Raw genomic sequence first — 14,271 nt, forward strand, 5'->3', positions numbered from 1 at the left:
GAAGGTGCTGGTGTCAAACGTTCGGTGCTGAACAGACGCGAGGCGCCCCAGAGCCGCGCTCACCTGCGCGGAGCCTCCGCGCATCCCCCGAGCCCGCGCAGCGGCCGCGCACCTGCGGAGCCCTGAGGGAGCCCTGAGGGAGCCCTGAGGGAGCCCTGAGGGAGCCCTGCGGAGCGGAGCGGGGCGCGGCGCAGCCTCTCCCCGCTGAGGGGAGCCCCAGCCCCGCCGGGGGAGGCTCGGCTCGGCTCCGGCACCTCGCGGGGTGGGGAGAGAGAGGCGCTGCCCGCCCCCCCGGGGCTTCCCCGCTAAGTGTGACGGAGCCGCCGCCTCCCGGCGCAGCGCAGCGGCCCCGGCGCAGGAGGAGGCGCCGTGCGCGGCCCGAGTCCCCGGGCGCTGCCGCCGGTGAGGGGACAGCGCCGGCTCCGCGCTCCCGGCGGCTCCGCTCCGCTCGCCGGCTCAGGTAGGAGCGGCAGCGGCGCCCCCGGGGCTGCCCCGAGCCGCGGTGACCTTGAGGGGGGCGGCGGGGGCGGGAGCGGGGCCGGGGCCGAGCCCATCCCGGCACAGCCGGGGCCGGGGTACCGGGATGCGGCCGGAGGATGCGCTCGGGCGGGGATGGAGGCGGCTCCGCGGGGCGGGCGGATCGGGCAGCGGCTGCGGGAAGCCTCTGCTCTCAGTCCTGCCCGAGCCCGGAGGGCTCTCAGGGACGGGAACGGGTCGGGAGGCGGCGGTGGCCGCGCTCTGCCCCGGCCGGGGGCTGGGAGGCGGCGGCGGAGCCCCCGCCGCTGCCCATAGAAATATGAATTGGAGAGAGTCAGCAGGAGGTGTTTGCCCGCAGCCCCGCTCCCCCGGCGGGGTGATGGAAGGAGAAGCCCTCCCGGGAGCGCCCAGCTCCTGCGGTGCCGCTGCGGCCGCGCTGGGGCTTTTCGGGTTTTTTTCTTCTTCTTTTCCACGGGGGGATTTAAATGTTTTACAAGCAGTAGTTTCCAAAGGCTCGCAGTACTCCAGCGGAGCGTTTGGAGCGGCTGGAAGCCCGAGGAGAAGGCGGCGGGAGGGAACTTTGCCCGCCCAGGTGCCCGGGATGCCGGCTGGGGTGGCCGCTGTAGCCCCGGCCGCCTCCACCTGGGCATGGATGTCGTCAAGATGTGCTTTCCTACCGTCACCGACCAGAATGGGCTCTTCTGCTGCAATCTTGCTTTGGAGACTGTACTAGAAACGTGAAAGGAGGGGCACTGTCTTCCGTTCTGTATCTTTGAAAGGCCTCCTGTATTGTAGGGGGAGAAAACCTCTCGTTTGCTGAATTAAACTGTCCAAAAGTTTATTTCTTTCTGTGTATTTCTTGCTGATTCTTTTTGCTTGTGGGTTTTTTTTTTTTTTTTCCATCTTACTGTGCAGTTTTATCACGTTACACCAACCCGATTCTGTGCTAATACTTTCTTTACTTTCTTTTTAATTAAAGCGTATTTTGTAGTAAAGTGCTATTTGAGAAGCATGGGTACCAAGATAAGGTGCTGGGAAGATAGGCAAGCTGAAAGCAATGTAGAGTAGGGCTTAACTGCTCCCAAAATAAGCTAAAATGTAAGTTTTTAACCAGTGTGAAAGTTGATAGTGCTGTAACTCAACTCCCAAAGAGTAGAAGGGAATCTTTTAAGGAATTCTGTGTGTGGCTGGTCGATACTGCGAGCCCTGGTTACGTAAGCAGCTCTTTGAGTGGCTCTGCACACACACTGTCATGTTCTCAGCAGCACTTTGTTTCTGAGCCTGTCCCCTCACCTACATGGGACTAATTTTCATGTGCTGACTCAAACAGGATTCAGCATTTTCATGACTTTTCTGTGGAGAAGAAGTGGTTTGTCTGTGGTATCTTGCTAAGAAAGCAGCTCAATATTCACTGCAGTGACTTCATGGTCTGACGTTAAGCTCTGTTTTCAAAGTGAGCATTGCTGCAAGCTCTTCCTACAGTAAAATAATATGGATTAAATGTTCAGTTTCGTGTCAATATTAACATAGTCACTTTAACACTTAATGGAGTGAATGTAGGGTATTCTGTTACCTTGAATTCCTATTTGATACCATTAATAGCACTGTCCTTTGCCCACATGCTGTACATCCAGGACCACAACCTCTGGATTATCCAGGCTGTTGAGTGTGATCCAAATGCTTGGCGTGTCTCTCTGTCCTGTAGGCACACGGTTTGGGGTGATTGGGAGTGGGGCTGTGACCCATCCTCATCCCTAATAGGCTACAGCTGTGAGAAGCAGGTGAGCAGCATTGAAGGTAACGAGCCAGGGCTGCTGACCAATCACCAAAGGGAACAGGGGGCACACAGGTGCAGTGCATTAACCCAAGGGGATAAAAGGCCGGGCTAAGAATGAGGAGGGCAGATATGTGCAGCCTTCTGGAGTGGAATGGTGTTCCTCGGGATGGGCAGACCCCTGAAGCCTTCTCAAGTGGTGAGCTGTTACTGTGTATGGGTTGGAGATTTCTGAACTTGTGTGGGGATACTCTGTGTATTGTGACCATCTCTGCTGCAACATTGTGCCAACCATATCTTTTAACCATTCAATTGCCTGTTTCCTGATCGTGCTAAGTACATTTGTATTGTTTTTGCCAAGCTCCGTGGGGAGATAATGGGGATATTTATATGGTGTCCTGTGGTGCTGTGACCTCAGTGGGTTTGGTAGGGAGGAGGCAGAATGGAGAACTATCACAGCCAGCGGGTTGGGTTTGGTCTGCTTTCCCCTGAGAGGTGTTTGGTGTTACTGCAGCTGCCTCAGGGCTCCTCTCCTGGCCTTTGTCACTGTTTCAGAGGGCTGTGAGTCTCCACTGTGCCCAAAGTCACGTACCAGGTACCTCTGACAGTGTTTGCTGCCTTTTTGGAGCTGCCTGAGTCAAACCTGGTGCATTTGTCTGGCTCCTTATCCTTGGTTATCCAAGAATAAAGCACCTCAGGTCATTTACCACAGAAACTTCGGTGATGTGACTGGGGAGTTGGACTGTTTGTCTGAATATTGATAAAATCCCCTAAGTGCTTGGAGTTTATCTGCATCAACAAAGCCTGTGTATTCTGGTTATTGTAGGCAGTTTAAAGGGGGGCATGTGAGGTTGAAAAGGAAATTCTGATACTCAAAACCCTCTAAAACTTGGATTGTAACTTAAGGATAGGTTCAGGACTGCAGCTGGGGAAAAGCAATCTGCGATGACCAGAGGAAATAGCAGAGTAATTGTACAAGAGATAAGTGATTGTTTTAGTGGCAGTCTGATGGGAGATGATAGTGAAGGAGATAATTGGGAACAGAGTGAATGTTTACATTTAAACAAAATTGTGTGGCTGCTGAAATCTTTTAAAACAAACATCTGAACAAAGTTCAAACTTCTGGTGATGCTTCTCCTTGGAATGTGTGTGTCAGGCATAAGAATTCTGTTTCCAAATAGCTTTACATTTAATGTACACTGTGCAGGAAATGGTTGCAATTTGCAAAGTTCAGAGCAGAGCTTAAGCTGTCCTTGAAAAGAAAAAGTTGGTAAAAAGTTAAATAAAAATTTTATGAATAGAAGTGGCAAACGCAAGAGGATAAATAGTTTTAATTATCTGAAAATAAAAATATAAAACATTTGAGAAAGGAAAATCGAGAACGAACAAGAAATATTTGTGTGTAACAGGATGACAGAGGTGACAACAACGAGTGTCACAGTCACTGAGATCCAGGTTGGTCTCAGTATAGTCATGCTACAAAATTATCAGTTAAATCAGAATGGCTTATTTATTGCCAAAGCCTACTTTGAAACAAGTTTCATCTTCATAAATGGACTTATTTAGTAGTGAAATATTTCAGACTTCCATTTTATGGGTGTGACCTGTTTTTCACATCTATGTGGTCTGAGACAGCATTTCCTAAGGGATGTGTGGCTCCCATATTGCTGATGACCCCAGATCCAGCAGCATGGGCTTGTATCTAAGGGTCATCATGTAAAAGGCTGTGTTTTCACCTATTTTGGAAGTTATGCTCAGAATTCTTGAATATTTTGTAACATCTAAATAAAACAACTGGTGTGCTGCAGGGGCGCCCTCCACACACTGGAATGTAAACCAAAAAAGCTTTAAATATTTCTAGGAGGCAGAGGTTGCTGCATCTTTAATTAGTGCAATAGGAAGTGTGTTTTGGGGAGTTCATTGAACACCTTTAGTTGTGCAGAAAAGGCATTTCTGAAGAGCCTGCTCAGCTCAGTGCCTCCAGAGCAATTCTCCTGTGGATGCTTCTTTATCTGCTTCCAGCCTTTCTGTCCCCTGACCCAAAGGCTTGCACTGCTGGGTTTTACAGTCCCTCCATCACTCCTGGTCCCATTCACATCCCAAGAACTGCTCAGCTTCTGAGGCTGCCAAAGGCTTGGGAAGGCAAGGTTGTGGTGCCAGAGCTGAGCCCCCGTGAGGGAGCAGCAGCAGTGGGGCCGTGTGTGGGGTTGCCCAGTTGCCATAATACAGGAACCTCTGTTTGCACAGTGAGTTTATTCCCTGGGTGGTGGAATGCCCTTAAAAAGTCTCAGCAGGGGGGTTTTCAGAGCCAGACCTGCCTGATTTCATTGATGCTCTGAGGTATTTCTGCCTGCATGGAGCTGTGGGGTTGTGTAAACACAGAAACTGGCACAGGGGCTTGCAGGTTAATCAAGGATTGATGTTAATTGTTGAAGGGATGGGATTTGGAGCTGCAAGACTGAATCACATTTCCCCCTCACACTCCACAGCAGAGTGACCTTGGATGCACATTTCAAGTTTTGAAAACCTTTTGTGTGTTGTGAAGCCAGAATAATGCAGCTGTCTCTGTTCAGAGTTTCTATTTCTAAGATTGATAAATCATTAATTCCACAGTGTTTGGGGAATTGCCTTTAGCCTGATTTATTTATTAAAAAGGCTCAAATAGCTTGTATTGAACTTATGAAAATTATACCTCCTCTAAAATCATCCATCAGGGATGAGGATTGCTCCAAGACACTGCAGCTGCTGTCCACTCCAGCTGCATCTCTTCATGGGATGCTTTAGGGTTCAGGAGTTTCCTGGAGAACAGGATTTCTCCTGGTGCTTTAGCAGTGAGCCTAATGCCCAGCACATTCCTTTTGTTATCTCACGATGAGCAGGAGATTCCAAGCCTCTGGATAGCTTTCCTGTGCAGAAAAAGTCACCTTGAAAGCATTTGCTGATCCTGTGTGTTCTGTCCTGCTTATTGAACAGCCATTCTTCATTAGGGGCAGTTATTCCCACTGATGGGAAATCTTCCATGCTGGGAGGTGTGATTGCATTCAGCACAGCAGACAAAACAGGGCCATATTTTAGATGATCCAGCATTCCATTTTTTGTGACTCAGGTAATTTGTTCATATTTTAAGCTTTTTTGTGCTGTTGTTATTATTTAAAGAGGTTAATACCGTGTAAGAGGATTGAAATAATAGGAATTGTGTTTTCAGGGAATGTTCCCTGTAACCCATACTGAACACTTCCAATAGGTTGGTGATGGGTTCCTAGAAAGTATCCCAATGGGTATTTCAGAGTACTTTTAAGCAGAAGTGTGAATGAGGAGATTTATGATAATCAAGATATGCTATCAGCAGTTTTCTTTGCAATTGCTGAAGCTTCAAGTAATTACCAGAAAAATTAAGAATTGCATTCTTTGTCATCTGATGAAAAGGATATGTGCATTTTTAGGTGCTGGCCTACAGTTACAGGAAAAGCAAAATAGAAATTTTGAGAAGCAATTTCATTATTTAAAATGAATTGGTGGCATTATTAGGTGTATTTACAACTGCTTTGCTGCATTGAATTTGTAGCCTTAGGTTCAAATGCAGTGTTAATGCTTTGCTTTAGTCTATGAAATCTGCGTGTTCACCAGCATTTTTCTCATGTGTCAAGTATTTTACAAGCTTTAAGTCAGTTTATGTGAAATAAAAATAGATGGCTGGCATGAGTTTTAGCCTATAAACAGTAGAAAATAACTACACGAAGATAAAATGTTAAAATTCTACCTGGAAAAGTTCGATTCCACATCATTGGGTTTTTCTTAATTACAGGAGGTGTCCAAAAGCCCTGACAAGAACTGGGCCCATTTTTTAGTTGAGCTTGAAAATGTCACAAGAATCAATCTGGAAGATGTAGAATGATTCCTCTAGAAAGGTTAAATACTCTGAAAAATTAATGTGTTATATACAGCAGCCCTGGTGGTTCTGTGTCAAGTGCTAAAGAATTGGAGAGCAGTAGGAACAGGGAAATGCCATTATGGGCTGTGAAGGTTGGTGTTAATGGGTGTGTTCCCTGCAAAGATCCACTGTTACACTGCTTTTTGTGTCACCCAGCACTGCTCCCCTCATATTTCCCCTTGGCACTGCTGACATTTATTGCTCCCCAGCTAAATAGGATGACAAGACAGAGTTGCATTTACTGTGAATTTTCTTGTGATTTTTTTTTTTTTTCCTACTCGTGTTCTGCAAATTTCTGGACAGTGGAGAAAAATGGAAAGGTTACTGTGGGAGTGGCAGTCCTGTTAGACATCCTGGCATGAAATGTGGCATTTTTAAAAACACCATTGTACTGGTTTTTACTTATAGTCAACTGTGGCTTTTAGAACCCTTCCAACAGAACTCAGCTGATCTCTAGTTAGTGTTTTTCTTAATGTCTAGATTTGCACTTGTTTTGCTTACACTTCACTTTTCAACAAGTCCTTCAATACTTTAAGTTTTAGTTTGAATTTTGATCTTGTTTTCTTGTGGTTGGAGGTGATATGAACCCTACCTGTTTCCTTCACAAACATTTTTCTCTCCTGGCATTTTCTAAAATGTGCAGTGAGTTGTGAGATGAATTCCACTGGCAGAGAGTTTTAGTAATCATTTTTAATTTGGGTGGGTTTTGATTTTTTTTTGAAGAAACTGCACCCACTAAACTGCAATTTTCTATCAGTCCTTCCCCCCCATGAAATTACCATGTTGGCCAGTTAGAGAAAGCCTTACTGCAGCCACTCTGGTACTGGGGTTTCCTTCTGTAGTAGCCCTGTTACCACATCAAAAAGGAAATGTCATTACTTTGACATTCTGATGATTTTCAGGCACCTAATCCTTGAGGTACCCACGTGGTGATTTCACTTGTTCCAGTGTCCTCTGTGGTATGAAAGGGAGGTGGTTGGGTTTGCAGTTTCTTCAGTTTAGCCTTGCTGCTCCTTTTGGAGCTGCTCACTGGTTTTGCCTCTCCTCTGTCCTTTGGGAGCTCTACCTCCCTCTGTGCATGATTGAATATAATAACTAATGTTTGGGGATGGCTTTAGGTAATTCCTTAGCTACTCTGTGGTGAACTTCATCATTCTCTAGCAGACTGAGTATGTCTGGCTGCTTTTGATACTTTTTAGCCTATTCTTTCTTTTCTTCAGGCCTCTGGTCCTGTCTTCTCTGTGAAAATCACTTTAGAAACATTTTTGCTTTTCATTATCCTTTAGATGGAAACATAAAAGAATATGAAGGAAGTACTGAATGCTTCAGCTTTCTCTTTGCCATCTGTTATTTTCTCTCCTTTCCCATTAAATACTAGAGCCTCTGCTTATCTTTTTCTCCCACTTACTTCTGTTGTATTTATAGATCCTTTTCCTATTGCCTTTTTATGTTCCTCATTAGTTGTTGATCCTTTTGTGTGTTGGCTCATCTGGATCAGAACTGAGCAGTTTGTGCCCTTCTAATTCTTGTTCTTTGTTACATGTTCTTGTTTCACCTTTTGTACAATCTCTTCTGCTAGTCAAAGCCTTTGAAGATTCTGGGTGTAACAGCCTCTTCCAGTGTTTCCTCTATTCCCCCTGCACTGAGATAATCTCTGGCACTATTTTATACAATTCTCATTGGTAATTGTCAGTTTTCCTGAATTCCTCGATCCTCTCTTTAAGAGATGTTACAAATCACTTGACTGAGTTTGCTGCAGTTGCTGCCCTGAATTCCACTTCTTTCTTGTGCTTCCTTTCAATGTGTCACCGGTCAGTTCTCTTGGCTTGTGATGATGCTCACTTGAAATGTATTGCTGCCCTTAAGATCCCTGTTAATCAGAATAAAATATAGCTGCAGCCTTAGCAGTGCTTCCATGCTCATCCCTTTATCCTGTTAGCACGGCTCCAGCTCAGTGATATCCTGGGTTTCCTCCTCATGGAAAGAATAAAAAAATGCAGATTTTTGAGGGCTGTGGCATGGGATGGGAGAACAAATTGTGTGTGTTACCTGCTTTGTTCAGGGACACTTTGTGCCTTCAGACACTTGGCTTGTCCTTGTGGGCTGTTGTTTCAGATTTACCATTCAGCTGTTACAGAGTGCACATAACCTGCCTGCTTCAAGGGTTAATTAATCACTACTTGTAAAGCTGCTGGGAATTTTGGATAGAAAATGCTGCTGTAAGCACAAAGCTCTGGTTGTATGTGCAGGATATTTGTAGTGTTATTCAATAAGAGCATTAAAGCCATTTACTTATGTAGAAGTGAAGTGTAATGTGTTCTACACATACACAACCAACCAAGTCTCTTCTGTACATGAAAATACAGGTTTTTTTTGCTGCTATTCTTGAGGGCACCTTTCTGAGAACCTTTGCATTTCAAGTAGAAGAACTTGCCTAGAACCAAATTCCCTGTAGCTAAAATTTCATCCAGCCTTAGGGAGAGAATCTGTAGACTTAGCACCAAGGGTTGTGTTCTTGTCAAGTAACATTTATGGCCTGATTGTCAAATAAGTTATAGATAATGCAGTAAGAAGGTTTAATGTATTAAGGGCAGGATTTTTAAAAAGAGGAGAAATGGAAGCCAAATGGAATTTAAAGTCCTGTTGGCTTGTCAATGGGATTTGTGCATCCCTAAGTTGGATGTTTTTGAAAATAACACTGTAAATTGGTGACTAATAGAGATCTTTGCATGATAATGGCTTACAAGTTACCATTAATAATTCAGCTGGAGGTTATTGCAGTTGGACTCAGTACCTCCTGAAAATGGCGAAAAGCTTCTCTCTGTGATTTTAGTGGCTTTGGGTTATTGGGCACTCTGATGAAATAATGTTCTTTTGAGGGATGATTTTGCCCCTTTCAATGCATCTTGGCAGTCAGAACTGACAGTCAGGAATCACAGGAGAAATGGATGCTGGAGCCTTCTTTAGTGCTATTCACGTGCCAGTATTTTCAGGGATGTGTAAGATCCTGTCCCCCTGAGCTTGGGAGGAATCAGGCAAAGCGAGTTTCTTGGTGGAAGATTTCCACAGGCAGAGCTTGGCAGTGGATTTCCTTGGGAAGTGGGGAAGTGGCTGTTCTGGCTGTGCAGCATGGGTTCTGCATGGCATGGCCCCGTAATCCCTGCCCTCCCTGCAGAGACCCCCTCCTCTTCCTGCATCCATCTCTACCCATCCCATCCTTGCATCCCTGCAGCCTCATCCCATCCTTGCAGCCCCCATATCATCCCCTCAGCCTGCATTCCCTCATCCCATCTCTTCATTCCCCCATCCCATCCCACTTTCCCACATTCCCCCATCCCATCTCTCCGCATTCCCCCATCCCACCCCTTCATTCCCCTATCCCATCTCCCCGCATTCCCCCATCCCATCCCTTCATTCCCCCATCCCATCCCATCTCCCCGCATTCCCCCATCCCATTCCCGCAGCCCCTCCCCGGCACAGCCGCCGCTGGCTCGCACCGCTCCTTCTCCCCGTCTGCCTCTCCTCTGTCCCTCCGTTCTCCACGCAGTCGGCACGGATCCTTTCCCTGTAATCCATTTCCATCCCTCACCTTCCGTTCGCTTCCGTTCCCTCTCCCCGAGGGCTGCGGGCTGACCCCTCCGCTTTCCAAAAGCCGGGTTTGCAGGGATCCCGGGAGCGCAGCTTTGGCTGATCTGTGTGCAAATGCACAGAACCCGTGTGCGTCTTTATGGGGAACATAAGAGCTGTAAAACAGCAACAATAATATATGTATATATACACAAAATAATATATGTGTATATATATATACACACAAAATGATATATATATATATAAACACTATATATAGTGTTTTTTAAAAAGCAGATGGAATATTGTGAGATTTCTGAGGAGATGTGAATTTTTTGTTATTATACCAATATCTGTGAAAAGACATTAATTAATCAAAACGGGGATTGGTGTAAACACGTTCATTAACACTGAAGGATGAGCTGATAGGTCCAGATGCCTCTGCAGTGGAGAGATTTATTTTCCCAAGTGAAAGCACAGAGGTGCTGGTGTTGCACTGGAGTCATTGGGAAGTATTTCAGTATTTTCACTCGGTGGCTGCTCACAGTCTGCCTCTGCAGCAGCACGGGCTGCTCAGCACCGATGGCTTCTCAATAAAATCGTGCCTCAGACCTGACTCTGCCTGAATTTCTCCATGGAACAGAGGATTGCACAGCAAAGGGCACTTGGGGAGGTTGGAATGAGCATTTCTGGGTGCACACATCAGTGTTTGGCTCCTCTGTGAGTGCTTCAGTGCTGGGGTGGGATGGGATTTTTCATCCTGTTATTCCATACCACTTTTGGCTTCATGACTTTCCTACCATTCAGCCTAACTTTGTTTTCTTTCTTTGCATATTTCTGTGTAAATATGATGGAAAAAATGATGTAATTGTGGGGGAGCTTACTATATCCATTCTGATTTGAAACCTGTGACTTCTGGAAGGAGATTGCAGCCCTAAAAGGTTTGCTGTGTGAGGGGAGGGCATACAGCAGGAAAAGCCATAGGATGGCTTTAAGTGTTGAACAATAAAACCGGAACAAAAAGCTTGCTATAAATAGCAGCCTGGTCCCAGCTCAGTGAAGTACTTAAGCACATGCCTAAATCCCTCCTTGTTCAACAAAGCACTTACATGTGCACTTGAGTTCTGCTGGAATAAAGCATTGGACATCAGGCCTGAGTGCTGGGTGGAATTAGGGGCGGTGGGGACACACAGACCCCTGAGAAGGGTGGCTTTTTATAGGACATTTCTGACCCCAGAAAAGAGTGGTTTCCTCCAGACCCCTGGTGTGCTGGGAGCCTTTGTGGGTCAGTGTTTTATAGGGAATTTCTGACACTGTGCACTGACCAATTAACTTGGAGAATTCAAGTGTTGCAGAGCAATTGTGTTCTGATATTCCAACAATTGTGTTCTTGTGTTGTTTGCCAGTAGATCAGAGTTAATGATAACTGCTCTTTTGTGGTAGTAGGACCTGTATTATCCACTGAAGTGAATTTCCATTTTCTTTGTACAACTGATGCAGTGAGAGTTTTCCTCCTGACACCAGAGGCAGCTGCACTCAGGAGTTCAGAGCATGGGCTTCTCCACCCAGGTATCCCAGTTAACACTCTCAAGGAGTCTTCAGGTACATCTAAAAACCATCTGGATCTCAGTTTTAGAGTTACCTGCACAAGATCTCTAACAAAGGCCTAATTTCTCAAAAAATACCATCTCTTTTCTTATAAGGAAATCTAGTTTACCATTTCAGTTTTTCAAAGTATTGCCCACTATTCTACAGGGATCCTGACTATTGACAGCTATTTTTAGTCATCTTATCTCTGGAAAGGCTCCACATAAATTCCACAGTGGTTGTTGTGGCTGGCTGGATCCATCAAAAAGTGAGAATTAAAAACTGTATCTCAATCAGGCGAAAATAATGAAAATACAATATATCCTGCTTTTTTACAGCATGGACATTTACAGCGAAACAGGCTTTTTTTTTTTCATTTGTAGGAATAAGAAGGTTGTAAAACTTAGATTTCCACTGAGATGGAAACTTCAGTGTGTCAGTCCCTCATCAGGGATTCCGAGATACAGATTGGCTTTTGAGAAACCTGCCCTGAGTCCCTGCTCTGACTGACAGTGCAGCTTTCACATCTCAGATCACTCCAAGTTAATCAGCCCAAGATTCCCCAAATGCATTTCAGAATATTGGTTATCTTTCATCCTCACAGCTGGGATAATTCTTAAAAAATTTTCTTTCCAATGGAAATCTGGTTGAACTAATGAGCGTTTGGACTTCTGATAAAGCAAAGGTTTGACTACAAAATGTTCTGATGTATGGATGAAATAGAGTTACCATGATGATTTAGTGGAGATATTTATCTAGATATATATGTGTGTATATATATATACACAAACACACATATCTGTCAAATGGATCTAGAAGACCACTTTCAAAAATTTTCTTTGAAGAATTGTGGCTGTTTAAAAAGAAGTCTGTAGAGCCCAAGTCATTCCTGGTGCTAATTGTCAGTCACAGTGCTGGGGCTTTGTTTACTTCACTCTTTCTCTGTTGAGCAAATCTGTGTACCTGTTTTGTGGGGGTGCTCTAAATCTCCACCAGGAAAAGCACACTGGAAGAATGGTTAATTCAAATGTTATATGTTTGAGCTGATTAAAGAAATTCTAATCTGGATCCTTATGTAGGAAGTTATAAAAGGCTTTCATAATTTAAACCAGATCAAGTCTATAAAGTCATAATAAGCTCATGTAAATCTCCCCAGTGTAATAGTTGAAAATTTTTCAATTCTATAATTAAAAACACCCCTCTGTAAATATTTGAGTGAAAGTCCTTGTAGCTTTGCATTCTGTTTGATTTGGGCAGACTGAGGAAGGGCTGTTTTGGGCTGGTGCAAATCCCATCAGTGTCAGGATGGGCTCTGGCTCCATGGGCTGCCCTGGGCACTTGGAGTTACACAAAATGGGCTTTATCTCTGTGAGCTTCAAACTGTGTGAGTGGCACTTTCTGTACCAAGGATCAAAATGTCTGTTAGAAAGGGGATCAAAACACCCAAATCAGGCTGTAGAATGACACATAACTTCTGTTAAAATTAATGCAGTTTCAATACGGGATGTAATTAAGCAGGTTGGTGGACAAGAAACTAATGAGCTGATCTTGATGAAATATGCAGAGAGAGTAACTTCCAGTAGGAGATTGCCAGGGAAATGACAGATTAGAATGGAAATAAACTGATGGAATATTTGATGGTCTGATGTTGAAATGTGCATGCAATGAAGCAAAGGAGTTCTGCAAAGTAGAATTCTCTGTCAGGCTTCCTCTTTGCTGAAAAGGACTGCAGTGTTTTTAATTAAATGTTCTGGAGCTGTTTTGTTAAAGCTTTATGGCAAATAAATTCTTTCATTATTTGGTCAATGGTGGTGCCAGAGGCCTTCAAGTCTTGCCTCCAGGAGAAGGGAAAATATTTTAAGCTATATATAAGTACCATTACTAATTTTCAATACAGAAATGTTCATAATTTTTATCAAGAAAAATTATCCAAGAAATGGAATTGCCTTCTGTTCCTTTTAAGGAAAAAACCCCAATTTTTCAGAGACAGAATTTTTTATGTGTGAGGGAGTATTGTGAACGAAGTTGAACAAAATGGTCATGCTTATTTAGTTAACAAAAATATCTAATGAAGGAAAAAGCATTGGGGAAACATGATCAGTCATTAATTCCTTTGCAGTGCCTTCTGTGCATTTTTTCTGCAGAAAGCTTTCAGCTGACTTTAACCTAAGTAGGGCTTCATCACCTGGATATCCATCCTCCTCTTCCTCCAGCTCCTGGGGAAATTGAAATCAAAGGCATTGTGCAGCAGATTAGTGGTGGGTTCAGTGATCAGCTTGCAAGGCAGTGGTGAGCTGGAGCTTGCTTGGGAGTGCTCCCCTGCCCCAAACCCGGGGCTCTGGGTTCTCCCTCCATCCTTCCCTTCTGTCCCAGACAGCCTAAGAGGGAACCTGGAAATGCACACACAGGGCTGAGCATGGGAACAGCAGGCAAAGGGTTCTGAGGGAGGGAACATGGATCTGTCAGCTCAGAGCAATTTATTTGCTCATTTCCAATTCCTCCTGGATGTGGAATGCAGCTTTCCTCTGGCCACACTCACAGCTCCTGTGTGCCCGTGCTGGGCTCCTGCTTTGGGGTTTAGGATTGGTGGCAGCTGTTTGTATTCACTTTTCTCATCCTCACCCAGCAGCTTTGTAGATGTTGAAGGTGCAGTGGCAGTGCTCAAAATAGCTTTGGTCTGAGAAACTCAGTGTATTTTCAAGTTTTTTTTTTCCTCTCTCCCTTTAATCTATTTTTTTCTGTTTTGTTATCCAAGATGCTCTTTTAGCACAACAGGGCTGGTAGGAATTGAAGTTCTTCACAGATTAGTCCAGCTATGGAAATCTTGGCTGGATTCATAGAAATAACACAACACTGTTGTTGTTAAATAACTATTCATATAAATAACATATAACATATTCATATAAATAACATTTGTTATGAATAACTATTCATA

At 44.6% G+C, this 14,271-nt stretch overlaps 1 protein-coding gene across 9 annotated transcripts in view; it reads left to right on the forward strand.

Annotated features, from left to right (window-relative positions):
• Nucleotides 1-306: 306 nt before the first annotated feature.
• Nucleotides 307-14,271, forward strand: part of ATP2B2 (ATPase plasma membrane Ca2+ transporting 2) — a 414,874-nt gene continuing 400,909 nt past the window's right edge. For 4 of the 9 annotated variants that reach the window (XM_071440030.1, XM_071440026.1, XM_071440025.1 and 1 more), the window contains exon 1: nucleotides 307-460. The gene's annotated coding sequence lies outside the window, so the exon portion shown is untranslated. The remainder of the gene's footprint in view (nucleotides 461-14,271) is intronic. The other 5 variants (XM_071440014.1, XM_071440024.1, XM_071440029.1 and 2 more) reach the window with 3 other exon arrangements.

This window comes from Agelaius tricolor, unplaced genomic scaffold (assembly GCF_023055355.1).
Source record: "Agelaius tricolor isolate 1412-34295 unplaced genomic scaffold, bAgeTri1.0.p SCAF_14, whole genome shotgun sequence".
Taxonomy (NCBI): domain Eukaryota; kingdom Metazoa; phylum Chordata; class Aves; order Passeriformes; family Icteridae; genus Agelaius; species Agelaius tricolor.